We start from the raw sequence: 9,861 nt of genomic DNA, 5'->3' as shown, positions 1-9,861 counted from the left end.
GTATAAAAGAATGCAGTAATTTTTTTTTTGTAGTCTTAAATATAAATCTTCTACTATATCTAAATTGACGCTGTTAAAATTATTTTCTGTAAAATGGTTCAATTCCAGGTGATTTTCTGTGTAAAAAAGAACATCATTAAATGAGGATGGGAACATTTCAGTTTGACTAAAATGTGAAATTTTTACAACAAATATTTGTAATAGATGTTAGAATTGTCTAACTCGAATCTCAATAACTAATTGCAGTTACAATTTTAATACTGGTTATGTTCCAGGTATGATATAGTTTTTGAAAAAAAATGGCAACTGATTTTTGGAGTTAAAACAAAATTCCCTGCCAATTTCAGATCTCCCCTGTTCTACCTGACCCTAAGAAACCTGTTTTAATCGTTCCTTTGATTAATTGTATTTTACAAACGAACTGAAAGAATCGTTATTAAGAAAACATTATTAAAACTTCTTTGGTATTTTAACTTGCTTTTATATAACGTTATATGCATGTGTAACACAACTCTAAAAATCACATTAAATCATCATTATTAAGAATATATATTTTTCATGTCATTTCGTGTGCTTTGCGATCATAGTCTATCGACACTCAAAAGCTCCGCTTTTTGGATATGATTAACAGTTGTGTTGCTACATTTAAATAATTCAATTCACTTTGTGATGTGCCTTTTAAAGGGAAACAAAATTACATTTAGAAGTCAGAATATAAACTTATAAATTTTGTTTAATATACTGTGATATATAAGTATTCTCTTCTTATTTTCAAGTTACTGAAGCTGTTGTGGCACTCTTTTTTTAAAGCCTATCCACCGCGACAAGGTGGTGCCACATCGGATTGGGTCGGTTTTTAATTGTCCTGCCAAAAACCGTATAAAAAGCAGATAGTGATTCGATTTTTAACTGTCCTTCGGCCAAAAACCGTGTAAAATGCAAGCAATATTTTGATTTTTAATTGTCTTAAAGCCAAAAATCACAGAAAAAGCAACTGCAAGAAAAGGTCCGGACACAGCGTAACCCTCAGAACATGCTGATGCTACTTATCCGGACATCCAGAGAGATTAAATCAATCCCTCTGGGCCATACAGAATGATTACTCTGTCTGGCTCAGAAAATCCTATTGCAAGTGAACAACTGTCCAGCGTTGTGCATTGGACAGCAATTGAGTTTGGAAAAGAACTTGCAGATCCTTCTAAACCACTTCATAATGCCAGTGGGTATTTCAAACGCTTTTTTTTTTTTTTTTTTAAAAAAGGAGCTTAATAAGAACAAGTTGATCGCACCACTATCAAAATGGAAATGACTGAAACAAAGCAATGTTTCGTTATAAATCTTGAAACAATTAAATTAGAGTATTGCTGCTATAGAAAGAAGAAAGTTGTATTTAGGTAACAAACATAAACAATGAGTAATCTAATTCTTAAAATGAACTGCAAGTTAGAACTGTTTTATTCTTAATCACAAGATTGGTGTGCAGATGATCCGTTCCAAGGAAATGGGATGACACTTTTAAAAAAGTCACACTTTGATAGGAATAAGTGTTCGGGACATAATTTTTTTAATACAGTAAATCTCGATGTAACGAAAACAGCATATAACGATAAATCCATTATTACGACTATTCCAATATTCCTCTAGTTTCCGTCAAAATATTGGCATTAAAAATACAAAAACTGCATATCTGTGACAAGTTAGCCACAAACTTTTATTTGGGCGGGGCATCTTTCTGTTTTTCATGTTAACAATCCTATACGAAAAAGTTGAAAATAAGGGAAGACATCTTTATTTCTTTTTTAAAATCATTATTGTTTATTTATTAGCAAAAACTGAACAAAAATAGGAAAGAATTTTTTTATTGATCAATTTTTGCAGCTTCAATCATAATTTCTGTGGTTGTTAATGGCTTTTACAGCTATATTTTTAAGCATTCCAACTTTTTTTATTACAATCTGTGAAATTTTGTATACGAATAATCACTTTCTCTTTATTTGTGCCGATTTCATTGTAAATATCATCCAAGTGACTTTTCGACAGTTTCGCATTTCCACACGATTTTTAAAATTTCCGATATTTTTAGTACGATATTATTACGATTCGTACGTTTTGAATCGCGTATTTAATAAGACACTTGCGTTATTTCTACCTACTTTATCTTAAATCCAAGTCGCGATTATGTATTGCTGTATTTTCACTTGGTTTTGAAAATTCCGGTAATTTTCTGACAATTTTATTAGAACACTCGAAATCTCGCATTCGATTGTATCAGAAAAATAATTATTAAAGGCATCAAAGTAATTGTTTTCTCTTGAATAACCGGTATAATGTTCAGCAATTCTTAAATGATTTAATTAATATTTTTTCCATGCATACAAATCTTTCAACGAAAAATCTTGTTCTTGATATTGACCACTTGAAAATAATGAGTGTTGTTGAAACGTTAAGATGTAATTGTTGTTTTATCGTTTTGGGCATTCCCATAGGACAGAAAAATCACTGATATTAAAAGCAGAATCTGCGGGTATTTTTGGTTGTAATCATCATAAAATTAATAATAGTTGTAAATGTGAAATATTTATTCATCCTATTTTATTTTTGTTTATTTACTACTATACATATATGAACTTGGTAGTTCAAAACAAATAAGAAGAACTCCAGTCTAAGAATTTTTTTTTCGACTGCAGGTATTGAACTTTCGTTCTTCATCTTGCTCATTGTTTCATTCGAAGTTTCAAAGGAGCTTTTAATACTTTATAAGTTTTTTTTTTATTTTTAATGCAATTATATGATATACTATAATCGTATTATTATAAATAATGAATTCATTGAACTAGTTTCTCAAGGCTTTCATTTTTTGATAAGTTAAAAATATTAAAACTTATAGAGGATATGAATTGTATTTTCTTAGATAGTTATAAAAAGTTTAACTTTTATTTTATTAAATTACAGTACAATAAGTATAATTATTGAAGTTTTTAACAATTTTAGAACTGCCCTAAGTGTCCAGATTTTGCTGAATAATATCGAGTTGGGAAAACTTGTTTAATTTTTTTTTATCTGATTATCTTGCAAAAGTTTGGAAAATTTGTTTTATTTTCTAGAAATGCTTTAAAAAAATGTGCTCACTTATAAAAGTGTTCGGGAATAAAATAATAATGGAAAAAATCAAAAGCAATTTTAAAAAGGTATAAAAAGTCAAAAAATATTCAAAATTTTAAAATTTTGTTCAAATTTAAATTTGCATTAAAAGAATAAAGACGTTATAATTAAAAGCGCTACTCATTATAATAAGTTCAATCACTGTTTTTCGAAAAGAAATTTAAAGATCACTTTTTTCTTTCACCCCCCCCCCTCCGAATTTGTTTGTTTTAATCCCGCGTCGACCACCATCACTCCCAAGTAAAATGCCAATCTTCCCTTTGTTAAGTACCATTCGAAGTTACCCTTAAAACACATGGCACAGAAATCAAGATTCTATACTTTGAAATTGGATTCCCAAACATTTGTCCAAAAGACTATTTGAAACATTATCATATAAAAGATATTTAAAGTGTCTGATTCACATCTTAAAAAATACCTGCTCAGAGATTAGAGATATTTCTTACGAAATTAGTTCGGAAACTGGTTATGATTTAACAACTTGGATTTTTTTTCAAAGTTTGATGGAATGTCAATTTTAAGGAGCCTAGCATTGATTTAATTTGTAAGGATAATATAAAATATATAGCATTATTGAATACACAAATGTAGTGATAAATGGCGTGTACAAGAAAGAAAGAAAAAAGTGTTTTCGAAATATTTGTCAAACTGGCGGGAAAACGTGTGGTGGATCTCGAAAAGGAAAAAGAAATTAGGAATATAAAATACATATATATATATATATATATATATATATATATATATATATATATATATATATATATATATATATATATATATATATATATATATATATATATATATATATATATATATATATATATAAGCAGCTATGTCTAATACTACTTGAAATTATATCAAATTTCAAAATTACTTTTGCAGAAATAGACATTTAAAAATCAATCTGTGGAATAGAATACCTAATCATTTAATAGAATGTCACAAAAATCGAGAGCTCTTAATCATTTTATAAAATGCCTTAACTGGATGTCTCTCATCATTTCTACAGAAGGCCAAAATGAAAAGAATCAGTTTAGAATGCCGACCAGGCAAACCATAAAATACCTCATACTACAGGAAAACGGCAGAATATATGATGAGTCTTCTTAATCCCAGCTTTATTTTTTTTTTTTTTTAAATATCTATCATCTGTACTTTTGAGAATTGAACGTCGTTTAAATGGCAATTTCTTTAGCGTAGCATTTTTTCCATAGTGTGTCAAAACAAGATTTGTCATTCTATAGAATAAATTTTTGATCCATACAGCGCATTGGAAAATAGTTGTCTTATTTCACACTTTGCGTAAAAATCGTTAGGCATTCTATTAAATACCTTACTATTGAATGGAGGAATGCTTGTATTTCATAATTTGTTGGTAACAAATGGAGATCATGGGGAAATGAACGGCTTATGTCCATTTTTTACAAAAATTATTGGATAATGGATAGTTGAATTTTATGGCTTTGAGAAATCAATAACGTCTTCGAGGGTTATTACATGCCGAATATGTACCGTGTTGTAAAAAATTGATTTCTTCCCACCTCGAAATTTTTTTTTCTTCCCATTTTTTCTCAAAATCAGTTTTCACGGACCATTTTTCCCCTTCATCTTCAAAAATACTAGATGTTAATATAATGTCTTTCTTCTGTAACTTTCAATCTCATCTTCGTGTCATTTGAAAAAAAATTAAAAAGGGTACTTTTTTTTAAACCAGCAAAGAAAAAAAAATCAGATTTTTGATAAAGAAAAAAATAAAATGACTAAGTTCGATTGATTTTCTTTAATGCCTGCATCATCACCCAACCGTGAAAAAGCCCCATTTTCAGGTCTTTTAATGGCCATGGTAGGAATGCCACGTAATTTTGAATCCGGTCAGACGATGTGGACAGTGCTTGAGCCGAATTTCACACACACCAAGAAGGGTACAAGACGGACCATCCGAGGGCTCAAAGAAAGACTCCAAACCACTGATTTTTTCCTAACAATTGTTACTCCATATTTTTGAAGTAATCTCTTTTATTTTATTAGAAATCGCAGAATCGTAACGACACGGCTGCGGGTGGGTGTCCACTCTGCTTAGGGGCCGAAGGTGTGCGGTACCGTAAAGGTCGTCTGGCTACCAAAGAAGGGGAGCGACCCCTTCTGCAGAGGATCAAAATTGAGATGTCTTCAGGCATGTTTCCGTCTCCCATTGTGACGCAAATAAACCTACCTTATTAGAAATTTAATCTTTATGACTGGTGTTATAAAAAATTAAAACCAAAAAAAAAATAACCACGGGTTAACAAATTAATTTGAAGAGAGGAGTAAACAAAAACGATATCTGAAATTTATAATTGGAGTAAACGGATATCACCAAAATCTGTCAATCAAATTACTGCTGGTGGAAATTGCGAGTAGTTGATAGCTTTATACTTTCCGCCAAACATGCTACTCGCTTCTATAATCTTTTCATTTTAGTTTTTCCTCTTTGAAGTACTAATTCGCAATCCCCATCGTATACTGGCGATCGAAATGTGGCCTCGAGCAGAACTCTCTACCTACGGCAACTCTTCGCATGCTTTCCCCATTAGCGTGCGGACAGTCATAGAAGAAGAAATTACATTAGTTTCTGTCTTGATTTTCATATAAATATTAAAATCTTTTAAGTTAGGAAACTATATGGAACTGAAAACTGCATTCTAAAAGAAGGCAACAGGGAAATTTTAAAAATTATTTTTATTACTTAAAAACGAAAAATATTAAGAAAAGAAAAAAACATCGTAGTACATTCCTATAACACTTAAAAGAGGAAGGGAGAAAGGCATGAAACCGGTCTTCTCACCTGATGGCGTATTCGCCTATATTTTTCGTCTTTATTTTTTATTCTAAAAATAACTATTAAAAGTCTATCACTTTAATATTTAGTAGATTTAGAATCCCTTTGCCCTAACCTCCATGTAACACACATGCGGGCCATTAAAAAGTTCTCTACGAAGGCCAACTCTTGATCCAAGAGAGATCTTCAAAATTGCAAGGAGTTAATCATGAGTAGGCCCAACAAAATGTAAAATGAGGAGATTTCCGTAAATTCTAATTATTCTTGAGAAAACTGTATAGCTTTAGATCTAATGATCGTTCTGGAACTCAATCTTATTTGTTTGTCGGGGTAGGTTCATTAATTAGAGCAGACGATATTTTAATCAGACACTTTGTGTGAATCTATGTGTGGAGTGAGAATAAACGTTGTAAGTATGAGCATGAATAAATAAACTTTTGATGACTCTCCCATTCTTCATTGCAATCCATTTTTGCAATAAAATTAATTTGTAAGCGTAACATTCAATATTACGTAGTATTCATTAAAATTATCGTCATTCAAACGTTTTAATAAATTGAGATAAATGTGTTTGCAGATGTCCAAAGAGTGACCGAAGGTTATTCCACTTGTTTACTGAAATGTATACTCATAAGATATTGGAACTCTCGCGTCATCTTATGTTGTATTGGATAAATGTCATAGTGCTGATTTAACGTAGAGCTTCATTTTAAAATGACGCAAAATCGGTCAAATTGCACCCAATCAGAAGGAAGAAAAAAATGGACATCACGTACTCAATACTTAGATATGAAACGCCATTAGAAGGATGATCTATTCTCTGAACTGTAAACAAAGGTGCGTGAAACAGAATAAATAGATGTGCCAAATTTAAAGAAGCTATAAATCATAGGATTAAAATGATTGAAAACATTTTTTTCTTTTCTTTATTTCAAACGGGACTGAAAAACACTGCTCGGTAGGGCCGATGTGTGTGGGCTCGATCCCAGGGCGGCCGAAGACTGCAGTAAACGGTGACCGACGCACTTTAAATCTGTCGAGTCCACCACGTTCCCAATAACGAATCAATACATCTGGGGGATCCAGAAGTTTTCTTGTCTTCCGGATGGGTTCGAAATGACTAGGCTACGGAGTTGAACATGAGTAGTTGTCAACCCATAAAATTGGGTCGACTGTTCAACGAGTCAAAATATAAAATAAAACAAGACCAAAAGATACATCAGGGGATAGAGAGTTAACCTTCCAATGAGGTGAACCGGATCCCAGCGATGGCTGGCCAATACGAATTCCGGCTTGCACCGACCACAGTACTGTCATGAAATATCCTCAGTGGTAGACAGATTAAACGTGGTTTTCCTCCCCATGTCACTCAAATGTTCCATCAAAAAGACCTCCACGAAGGCCGATCTCTTGTCTTCTGAATTGGGTTCAAAATGACAAGGCTACGTATGATGAAATTGCCTGTTCAACGAGGAATTCTACAAACAAAGAAATCTTTCCTTTAAATGTTTATGGAGTGAACAAGCTTCCCTTTTAAAACCGGTGTATCCCTCCTTATCGGAAAGGAAAAAAAGTTTTTAATCTGAATAACAATTCCAATTGCAAATAATAAATCAAAATATTTAGAATTTCTCTCTTTTAGTATTAAATTTTACAAACATTAATTTGCAGTCAAACCTTAACATTTCTAAGTTTATTCAGGATTTTTCATGTATGCACCACTCACAATTTTTTAATCTGTATTAATATATCTCATCAGTCGATCTTTGCAAGCTGTAATTAAAGGCAGCATCATAAATAAATTTAATTTAAAAATAATGCTAGGAAGAGATTCTCTCTATTTGAAAAATACAAAATAAAGGTTTGTTTCCATGTAAAGGAAACCAAATATTGCAAAAAAGTTTCAGAAATCCAAACCAAAAAAGTGAGAGGCTTGAAAATCTTAATTTTCCAAGTCTAACACGGTTGTAGATCAATAGTTTTTGGATCTGATCACAAAAAAAAAAAGTAATTTCGCAGAAGGGAAAAAAACAAACAAAAAAACCGAATACATCAAAGAATTGAATGCATTTGTAAATGCAGTGCATTTATAATAAGTTTGAGCTTTTGTTTAACTATATGTACTTCTAAGTATACGCAATCATAAGTAATCAATATCAGATCTAAAATTTAAAAATAAATCTTATTTTCAACTTCAATACTTTTTCTGATTCACATTAGTTTAAGAGAATGTTCTTTAATACATAGAAGTAAAATTGAAAATTAAGAAATACAATTACAGTTGATAAACTTTCTATTATAGTATTTTTGCTTGCTAAAGAATTTATTATTTGATCAAAGATACAGCTTAAATATTCAGACAGTTTTACCAAACAGTGTCTAATACAGCTTTTTTGATCCTTCATTCAATTCAGCTCTCAAAGTATATACTCATTAATAAATTGTGTTTTGTTAAATAGTCTTTCAGTTTTTATTTTTTAAATGTTATTAACATTACTCAATGTTTTGCTTCCAGCTACAGTTCTCAGACGCTTTGAGGCCAAGAGCTTGCGGAAAAACTTGGGAAGGTACTGGCTACAGCCACTGATTGGGAAGGACGAAAGCCTAAGATAATTGATGTGACCAATTCTTTAGACTTGGAGACCCAAAAATGTGCCAATTTGTTTTACTAATTCAAATAAAATATTCATAGCTACTTTTTGTTTTATTCCTCTGCATTCACACCTTCTATATTACAAAGCACATTCATATCAGAAGGGCAAATTTTATTAAACGCATAATATTTTTTTGAGTTTTAAGTGCTGTTGTGCAATATATTAAAGTACTAAAATTCAGTGACTGAATCCTGTCTGAAGATCAAATGTGCATAGCAAATACTAAAAAATAAGAAAACTAATTTACATACATGTAAAATGTGGCTATTTTAAAACAAGTACATAATCTTTAATTTTGATTTATATATCTTAGTTGAGCTGAAAATAATTATCATGACTTACATTAATATTCGCCTCTTACATTCCATCTACAGTGCTCACACTCTTTCCTGTTCACCTATTTTTCTCTTATTATATATATATTTTTTTTAATTTTATTATTTTTTAATTACATTTTTTTTTTTTTTTGGAAACTGATTAAAAATATTTTTGAGTGCTTATTTTTTGTTGAAAAATCTGGCTATGTGCCCTGTACTTTTAAAGTATGACTTAAATACTTGCAGATTGTATTTTATTCTAAGGCAATGTTAAAAACAATATGAAATCTTTGCTCACCACTTTGCAGAATGCTTATCGTTAAATAGGCATAGGCTGAGCAGAGCATGTAGCTCTTTTTAAGATAACCTGAACAAATTTTGCTCAATATAAATCGATGGATTTTTTTTTTTTACTCATTATAAATCTAATTAATCGAATCTGCAACTGTACAGCCTGGAGTGCAATTAGCGAAATAAAATCTGAAGTGCAATTCGCGAAATAAAAAACTTAACAGACATGTACCTGTATCCTACAATACCCGTGGAAAAAAATTTTTAAACAGCGTATCAAAATTATCGATCGGCCGCATCTTTAAATGCTCTTAATATTTGTTGTACGAATAACGTTATGAAAATATTCATCGACATTCTACTGTATCTATAGACGCCATGAAATATGTTTTTTTTTTTTAATTTTATTTTTTTTTTCCAAACTGGATATTCTACGGCGTTATTGAAATATCAATCCATAACAATTTTACAATGTCGTACAATATTGAAAAAATCTAACGTTTTTACATAGATCGGCGTTTTGGAACAACATCGATCGACGTCGTAAGCTAAGTTTTTTCGAGATCGATCGATATTGGGTGCTTCTTAGGTAGGTCCGTGCCTATTGGGTCTAGGCGAT

This window comes from Parasteatoda tepidariorum, chromosome 4 (genome assembly GCF_982258835.1).
Source record: "Parasteatoda tepidariorum strain Cologne lab strain chromosome 4, Ptep-v5.0, whole genome shotgun sequence".
Classification (NCBI taxonomy): domain Eukaryota; kingdom Metazoa; phylum Arthropoda; class Arachnida; order Araneae; family Theridiidae; genus Parasteatoda; species Parasteatoda tepidariorum.
The sequence above is the reverse complement of the archived record's forward strand: the minus strand, read 5'-3'. Positions refer to the sequence as shown.